The sequence below is a fragment of the Sinocyclocheilus grahami genome, unplaced genomic scaffold (genome assembly GCF_001515645.1).
Source record: "Sinocyclocheilus grahami isolate Dianchi unplaced genomic scaffold, SAMN03320097.WGS_v1.1 scaffold903.1, whole genome shotgun sequence".
NCBI classification, from domain to species: Eukaryota; Metazoa; Chordata; class Actinopteri; order Cypriniformes; family Cyprinidae; genus Sinocyclocheilus; species Sinocyclocheilus grahami.
Genome location: NW_015506082.1, coordinates 109,267 through 118,144, shown reverse-complemented (window position 1 = coordinate 118,144; position 8,878 = coordinate 109,267). Strand labels below are relative to the sequence as shown.

Sequence of the window (8,878 nt, the reverse complement as noted above, 5' to 3'; positions counted from 1 at the left end):
CAAGAGCCAAAACTCTGAATGCAGAACACCGTGTACTACTGACAGCATGTTTGGTGTCGTTCTGTGACATGAGATGCCATGTATGCCATTTGAAACATTGTAAGCCGGACTGCTTTGTTCCCTGAACATGTTTAGATTTGCCCTGTTCCTTTATCGTAATGTTCCAGTTTATCTTAGATAATATGAACATGACTTTGGCCACTAACCAAAGAGCAAACCAAAAATTGTAAAGGGTTTGTGTAGCATGTTGCACAGCGGACAAAAGAGAGACCAAAACCAAGCCCTGGAACAAATGAATCTGTTTTAGAGTTGTCAGTAGATCTTCTCCGTCTCATTTCCCAGCCTCATGCTGGCTCTAACACCTGTCGGGATTTTATAGCATTGGCTGTCATTTATTTCACACATTGGTGTTAGGTAGGTTTTGTTGAGATACTGTTTTACAATGAATGAAGCTGTAAGCTTTAGTATTTGATGAACAGATTGTGGATGTTGTTCTGTGGTCTTTAAAGAGTGATGATACAAACACTGATTTTTTTTTTTATTATTTGTCAAGAAGTTGATTGAACCGGTGCCTTGATGTGAAACATAGGCTTCACTACTGTTTGAGGTCAGCAAGATTTTTTTTAAAGAAATTTATATTTTTATTCAGAAATGATGCATTCAATTTATCAAAAGTGATACTAAAGACATTTATAATGTAAAAAAAGATTTTTATTTCAAATAAATGTTGTTCTTTTAAACTGTCTATTCATCAAAGAAAAATATGGTTTCCATAAAAATCCTGAGCAGCAAAACATGAATGTTTTCAACATTAATAAGAAGAAATGTTTCAGGTCATGTGGCACTTAAGACTGGAGTAACGGCTGCTAAAAATTCAGCTTTGCCATCACAGAAATAAATTTAAATATTTATTTTAAATTATAAGAATATTTCACAATATTACTGTTTTGCTGTGAGACTTTTAAAAACATTTTAAAAAATCTTACTGACCCCAAACTTTTGAATTGAAGTGTATGTGAATCACACCGCAGGTTTTTTTTATTTAATTTTTTATTTTTTTTGTGTTGCCATGCAAGATTATGGGAACGAGATGAGGGGTTCCTTCAAAGAAGGCAGAAATGTTTGTTATTTTTGGATGTATCAATGTATCAGCCTGGTCTTTTGTAAAAATATTGAACTAATGGTAAAATGCAAAAGGAAATATGCCTGTTATATTGTAATTGAGACATGCAGTAAGGGTTCTGTCTGTATAGTTGCATTTGTTTTATTCTGTATCATTCTTTTTGTTTATATGGGGAACATCCCATTTGTAGGGGATCGATATGCATTGAAGCGACAGAGATTTTGACGTCAGAATCATTATGCAGTTTCGACAGAAAGTGAATATGCTGAAATAATAAAATGGGACAATCAAACAGTTTTTCACAATACAGAAGCTTCCTCTTAAAAATATGTTTTAAAAAATTGAGTCAGTTGATTTTTGCTTGTCTATAATCTCATCAGAATGATGATGCTTTCAGGTTAGCATATCGCTGTATTATGTAGATTGTTTTGTCTGGAGGAGGGGGAGATGCATGCCGGCCAACTTATTGTTCAAGTAGAATTGCATGGTGCCCTCCACGTTGTAATACAGATTACCTTTAGTTTTTGTCTTAAAACTTGAAAGTGATTTTCATTTATAGCTATATCTCTTTTGTGATATTTCACCTGGCATGCACTTAATGACCTTTTTTTTTTAATAAATGTATTCCATAAGGGATTAATTGACCATGTAATGCTCCCAACATATGGGACTCATAAGGCCTCAAATATTTTATCGCTTGGGACGTGTTTCCCCTTTAATGGTGCTTTACGACTGGTCCGGTTTCTTTTTGGTTTTTATAATGTATAAGCATAAAGATGTTAAATCGGTGATATGGGGTTAACATACACTTGTAAATAATTTAATGAACTGTACTAATAGAGTCATACTCTGCCAACTGACCTGGACACTCATGGTCCATATTCACTCGCTTTGTTCACATAAAACCAGTTCAGTTTGTGCCATGCACAATAATCAAAAAAGTGTTTACAGGGAAGGCTGTTGGACTACTTTTTGATTGTGCAGCTCGTCGTTTTTAACTGTTGAAAACTGTTGACTTCAGGTAGTTTATGAACACTGAGCTAAACCTAGAGACACTGAAGAAAAGGAAATCTTGAAGTCTTCCATTGGTTCTCCACTTCCAACATGTCTCCACTGTGTAATATGCAAAAGCAATAACCTTTTTAAGAGCAGTTTTCTTTTCTTCAGTGTCTGTCTGCTTTTCAGATTGCAGGAGGATTGTGTCTCAAAGTGAATGCATTCAGGATGTCAGGGAGCTGAGGTTGGTTATGACGAGGAGAGGATTTTTTTTTTTGCTTTTTCTCTCTTTTTTTTTTAAGATATACTTTTTATGTGAAAACTTGGACAGGTTGGACAAATATGCTTCTACAGAGCGGCTTCTTTTTTTTGTTTTTTTGTTGTGGTTACCACAGTCCACATTCGGTTTGTACTTCATCTACCTGCCACCTCAGTGTCACTGGTGAAAAGTTGCATCTTTTTTATCTGTATTAAATAAGAAAGGGATCTTTGAGAGATGTAACCTGCCGCTATGGTGTACGCTAAAGATCTTCTTTCTTAATGCATCGAGATTGCAGATATGTACTAAGGCAATACAAGATGTAGATGAGCTTGTTTCTTCATCTGAACAAATTTGAAGAAGTTTAGCATTACATCACTTGCTCATCAATGGATCCTCTGCAGTGAATGGGTGCCGTCAGAATAAGAGTATATAAAAACAACAATCCTCAAGTAATCCACAACTCACACAATGTTAATTGACTCAAATCAATTAACATCTTGTGAAGTGAAAAGCTGCGTGTTTGCATGAAACAAAGCCATCATTAAGCGGTTTTCATTTTAAATTGTTGTGTCTGGCCAAAATCAGTCCATAATTCATAACTCTTCATCCAGTGAGAAAGCCCATCCTCTGTTGTCCTCTCACATTAAAATCCACTGACATATTGTTTATAACTGTTTTGGCTTGTAAACAGTTTTTGATCTGTGCATATTTCTCTCCTGATTCAGACAAGATGACTTTTTCACTAAAGAAAGCAATACTATGCAGCTAAAACATGCAGCTTTTCTCTTCAGAAGACATTAATTGATGGACTGGAGTGTGGATTACTTGTGGATTGTTGTTTTTATCAACTGTTTGGACTCTCATTCTGACGACACCCGTTTACTGCAGAGGATCCATTGGAGAGTAAGTGATGGAATGCTACATTTCTCCAAATCTGTTCTGATGTACACTGGAAAAAAAATTATACTCAATTTTTTTAAGGTAAGTGGTTGCAATCAGTTTATTTGAGCTACATTTAAATAAACAAATTTAGTTGACTAACTTTGAGCTAAATTTGTTTGCTCAAATAAATTGATTGCAACCACTTACCTTAAAAAAAGTAGTAAATTCAATGAATCATTTTTTTCTAGTGTAGAAACAAACTCGTCTACATCTTGGATGGCCGGAGGGTGAGTACATTTTCATCAAACTTTCATTTTTGGATGACTTTTTTTAACGCAAACTCTGTCCGACTCTTGTTCTCTCATGTATTCGGGACATTGCAAAAAGGGGGAAAAAAAAAAAAAGTAGAACTCAGGGTTTAATAGTATTCAGAAAATGCCATTTTGGATGTGCAATGATCTTTGTGTGTCCAAAACTAAGATTGCACTTTTACTTCAGGAGGGGAAACAATTCCTCAGACATTGGTTCCCAAAACAGTCTGCCTCACAGGTGTAGTAAAATGCACCTGAATGTGTCCGTTTCTTGCTCTTCCCGAATGCACCACTGAGGAAAGCAGATCTTTAGCTCTTATGGGATAAGTAGCACTCGGTCATCCACTATATGTAGAACCTCACAACCCAACTGTGAACCTCAGAACTTTACTGTTTTATACAACTATGAAGTACAAGAAGCTAGCTGACACCGATGCTGTAACAATTAACTTGCCATGTATGAATTTTATTTTATAGCATGAAATATAAAATTATATTTATTCAAATTATATATTTTACTCATAATCATTATGTGCTGCTTTTTTGTTTTCGTTCTTAAAGCTTGTATATTGCTTTTTTTATGATACAAAGAAATGTCAATAGATAAACAATGCATTTGTTTGTACAATAAAGATGCTGATTTGGCAAAATGTCTGGACATCTTTGCTTCTCTCATTCCAGTATATGCATTGATGTGTGTGTGCATTAATGCTGATGGCCACTAGATGGAGTACATCGATAGCAAATGTATTATTGATTATTGAAATGGCAATAACAATAAGCAGAGGTATTGCAAGTACAGTTTACACTTCATAAGCCCTTGATCAGGACCCAAGCATATTATTATTATTACATTTAAAATTATTAAAAGAAAAGTGTATGTTGCAAATTAATAGTAATACATTTTAAATGACCCATCTAAATACATCAGTCAAAAATTTGATCATGATGGAATTGAAATTGGATTATATTTTATTGAAATTTGTCTTTGACTCCATTGTGAATTAAACTGATCTAGATGATGCGTCAGATGGACTACCAGCTGGTGTGGCCAACATTGACCTGGTAGACCTTGATCAAGCTGGTTAGAGCTGGCAAACCACTTTGGACCAAAAACAAACCATGCTACCATGCCCTGAAGTCCAGACTGACCGTAAGCGAGTCCAAATGGGTGTCACCGGGGTTTTCTTATTTTTTTTATACATTAGAGGAAAAATCCTCTATAATGTTTTGCAGTAAAGCCAGTGTCCCACTTTACCTGAATAAGAAGTAAATAAACCGTTCAAGTGAAAAGCAATGCATAACTGCATTTATTATCACAGAAATTAAATAAAATGTCAGTATATTTACATTTACAAAGGTTGTAGCATCACAACAGAATGGCTGAGATTATAACAAGATCATTATAGTTAACGAAATCGAAAACCATAAAAAAATGTAGTTACTAAAAAGAGAAAAGCTAATTTTATTTTAGCTGGTTTAGCTTAAAGCACAAAAATGGAAATAAAAATTAATAAAAAAAACTAGGCATATTTAAAAATATATATTTAATATGAAACCGAAAATATAACAATAAAATATTAATAAAAATATAAGTGAACACTGAATCATAGGCTTTTATCTATGCTATACATTTACAAAATACATGTCGCTCTTCTTCAAATCATTATGAAATCAGCAAATAAATATAAATAGGCGCAGTAAATAATAATGCCATAACAAACGTCTCACAATTAATTCTAAAAATCATAAAAAAGACCTCAGTTTCTTCAAAAACGAAAAATAAACAACATCTCTTCAAAGGAACATCACAATTAAACAAACCTGTAACGCTGAACCTCTTTCCACACACATTTCCAGCGCTGCGTACACAAACCAAGGAGACACCATATGCGAGCGACAGTATTGACCTAATTAATGATTGGTCATTTATTTATGGAGGCGGAACCTGGCGTCCACCCAGACGCCACGCTATTGGCCAAAGCTTCTGTCCATCAAACGTTATGGGCACAACACTTCCTGATGTCGATGCCCAGCTGTTGGCAAATGACCCGCATTGCCACCATCCGATAACATCGTCTCTACACACAGGGCAGCCCTCACTGTTTCTCATCATACCTGCTCAAAATACGCTTCTTGCGAAGACGACGGCCATGTACGATGTAGAATAACTGAAATAGGCTTAGGTCGCCCAGTGGATGAGAGTGAATCCTTTCAAATTGGATTGTTGTGTCCTTAAGGACGTGTTGCAGTGCAGCAACGTGATTTTTGCATTTACCGGCGCTTGCATCTCAACAGCGGGGACGAAGACAGTGGCATATCTTCATTGTCAGGTGAGTTGAACTGTACGTGCCGTTGGCATCTGTATCTGTATAGAGCATCACGCGCAAATGAAAACAGCATCAGCAGGGATGGAGGTGCGTCACGGGGGGTCGTCTGCCTCTTTCAGAGCTGGGTACCACACTGCCAATATGATGCATGGCGCCATTTCATCTAAAACAGCGTGCATATGCAGGATGCTTTTTGTCATGGTATTATGCTCAGATGTTATGATACCATTTTTCTGTAAAGATTCTGTTTTATTTTATGTCTTAAGCAAATTGGAGGATGGAATGATAGATTTTTAGGTGGTGGCTAATCAATATTCAGGAATATGCTCTGCTAGTTATGCCTGCACTGTCATATTATTAAAACAGCCATTAGAAATATGAGATAGAGGTTAAATCTTTTTCAAAAGAGTAAGAATCTCAGCAATACTATAACTGACGGGGTGATGAAAGACAGCTTAAAGCAAAACACTCCCTGAAGCTGTTCTACATTGTGCTTTTGTTGATGTGTATATGCTTATGTGTAGGTTTTTCTTTATGGGGATTTCAGAAAGAACCAGCCTTCTGCGTTTGTTTAAGTGACTGATGTTATGGCCCGGAGATACTCCCTTGACTTTAGAAAGCACCTGTGTTTATGTGTTACAGTAGTTGCACTTTCACATTGGCATTGTGGAAGGTGCTGGTAGACCAAGGTAGGCTACATGTAATGGTTTATGTAAGTGTGTTACATTTTATGATTATGGATAAATTGTGATGAGCAATTACCATCAATATATGCTCTTATTCTTAGTAGAATATTAAAAATTTGCATCCAATTAAAGTTACATTTGAAACTGAAATGGATTTGCTAACTTATTTATTATCTGGCAATGGTCGATACAAGCTGCAGTGAAGGGCAATGATATATATATATATATATGTTTCAGTTTTTTTCTGGAGTCTCAATGTACCTTTAACTGATACATTACATGACTGTGCATGCAAGCAATACATTAACTGACTGTGCAAGTAATATTAATACTTTTACATTTACTCTTTGCCAGCACCATACATTAAATAATGGATGTTTCTATTAGTGCACACACCTATAAAAGTTAAACACGGGAGAACTTGCACAATTGGTGGCTGACTAAATACTTTTTTTCCCCACTGTATATATACAGTATATACTGTATACTTCGGCTTGTGGAAAAGCTACTTGAAATGACCTTTGATTCTTCATGTGGCCTTCTCCTTTACCACCTGCATTATTATGGTGGTTGTTAAAGGTAGGAAACAGAATTCAGCAGTGTGCATTGTTGAATTTACTGGTTTACATTCAAATGTTCTTGTTTGTAAATTACAGTTTTATACTTTAAAATTTACAGTGTCTTATGTAAATGTGGTTTTTTTTTTTTTTTTTACAAAATTATTGTGGCAGCCACAGCTTTACAGTGTAAGTTGCCATCCACATTTATTTATTTATTTTTTTCAAGTTATACAAATAGTTTAGTTGTGAATAAAGTTTGTAAAGTTATATTGAGGTTCAAAGACACAGTTTGTCCTGTAGGTTTTTATTCACCTTTGCCAGTAAAATAATTATGCTATAGTTTTATACTAGGTGTTATTATTAACATGAATAACTTCATTACATTTAATACTACTAATCAATAGTCAATGTACACGCAAATAGTTATGAAACTGATTCATATATTGTTATAAACATGAATAATTCAAAATGCACTCAACAACTACTTACCTGTTAAATGTAATGTTTAATGGCTTTACATGACATTACAACTTTATGAAAGTTATGAATCAGTCAAATTTACTACTGCAGAGCTATTTTTTCTTTGCATTTAATTTATTTGGCATCTCTAATTTATTTATTGAATTTCGTTCTTTCCCCTTTACTTATTTTTACATATTTAACAACATTGACAATTCTCATCAAATAGTGCTGTGACTGTGTTGTGTAATTTAGCAGTGAAGTTCATTTACTTTTAGTGTAATTAAGTAAAAGCTCAGCTCTCAGTTCAACATTTAATGTAGTAGATGTCTTCTTTCTTATCCTCCACATTATGTTTCTCAGTTGCTGTGTAGTGCTCCTGTATTCAATGTTTAGAGTCAATTGCAAACCTTCAAGTGTGTGCTAGTGTAGCCAAAGAATCTGCTACACTATATTGTGTGTTACGCCGCCGTGAAATCTGCTGTCTGCTGCAAGTGCTGATGAGAACATCTGTTATTGTTTCAAGAGCAACCTGTGTTTTCTGTTTGTTTGACACCTTCGAGTTCCTGGAGCTCGACTGGTCGATCACAGTATTAGCAATGACAAGGTCATGGGTTCAATACCCAGATACTGATAAAACATATACTGTACCTTGAATGCACACTAAGTCATTTTAGATAAAAGCATCTGTAAAATGAGATTAATGTTATTTTGGCCAGATCCATACTTCAGTTACTGCAATACTGCAGGTCGTCCGGAGTCAGGGACAAGAAACATTGCCAGTGTTGAACATGTCGGACATCCAATGTGGCAGATTGTTGCCTGCAGACTGTTCTGCCCTCATGTGTATAATATAAAAAATATGAACACATTACAGCTCTTTCGGTTGCCATAGAAACTATAGATGTCTCAGTAGAGGGTGCTTAAGCTGAATCTGTATCTTAGATAAAATGGGGCAAAATCACACCTGTGAGTCTTTAGGAAATAAAATTGTTATTGTAGAACAATTGTAGTTGTTTTAATATCTGAGATGGTTATTTCAGCTATTTTGGGTATTTTCAGTTTGGAAAAATGTCTTTTTAGCAACGTAATACAGAATAATGTTAATAAAGTTGATAACATTTTACAGTTAGGTTATAAGTTAACCTATTATGTATAATGTAGACTTATACAGCATTTTTTATTTTGGTTAATATTAATTTTTGCATACAATACAATAATACAATTTTAACACAAAACTGTATAAACAATAAAACAATTAACAGTAGT

At 34.8% G+C, this 8,878-nt stretch overlaps 1 protein-coding gene across 1 annotated transcript in view; it reads left to right on the top strand.

Moving 5' to 3' along the window:
* The first annotated feature begins 5,589 nt into the window (after window positions 1–5,589).
* Window positions 5,590–8,878, top strand: part of LOC107564038 (ras-specific guanine nucleotide-releasing factor RalGPS1-like) — a 90,739-nt gene continuing 87,450 nt past the window's right edge. The window contains exon 1 of the mRNA XM_016249031.1: window positions 5,590–5,907. The gene's annotated coding sequence lies outside the window, so the exon portion shown is untranslated. The remainder of the gene's footprint in view (window positions 5,908–8,878) is intronic.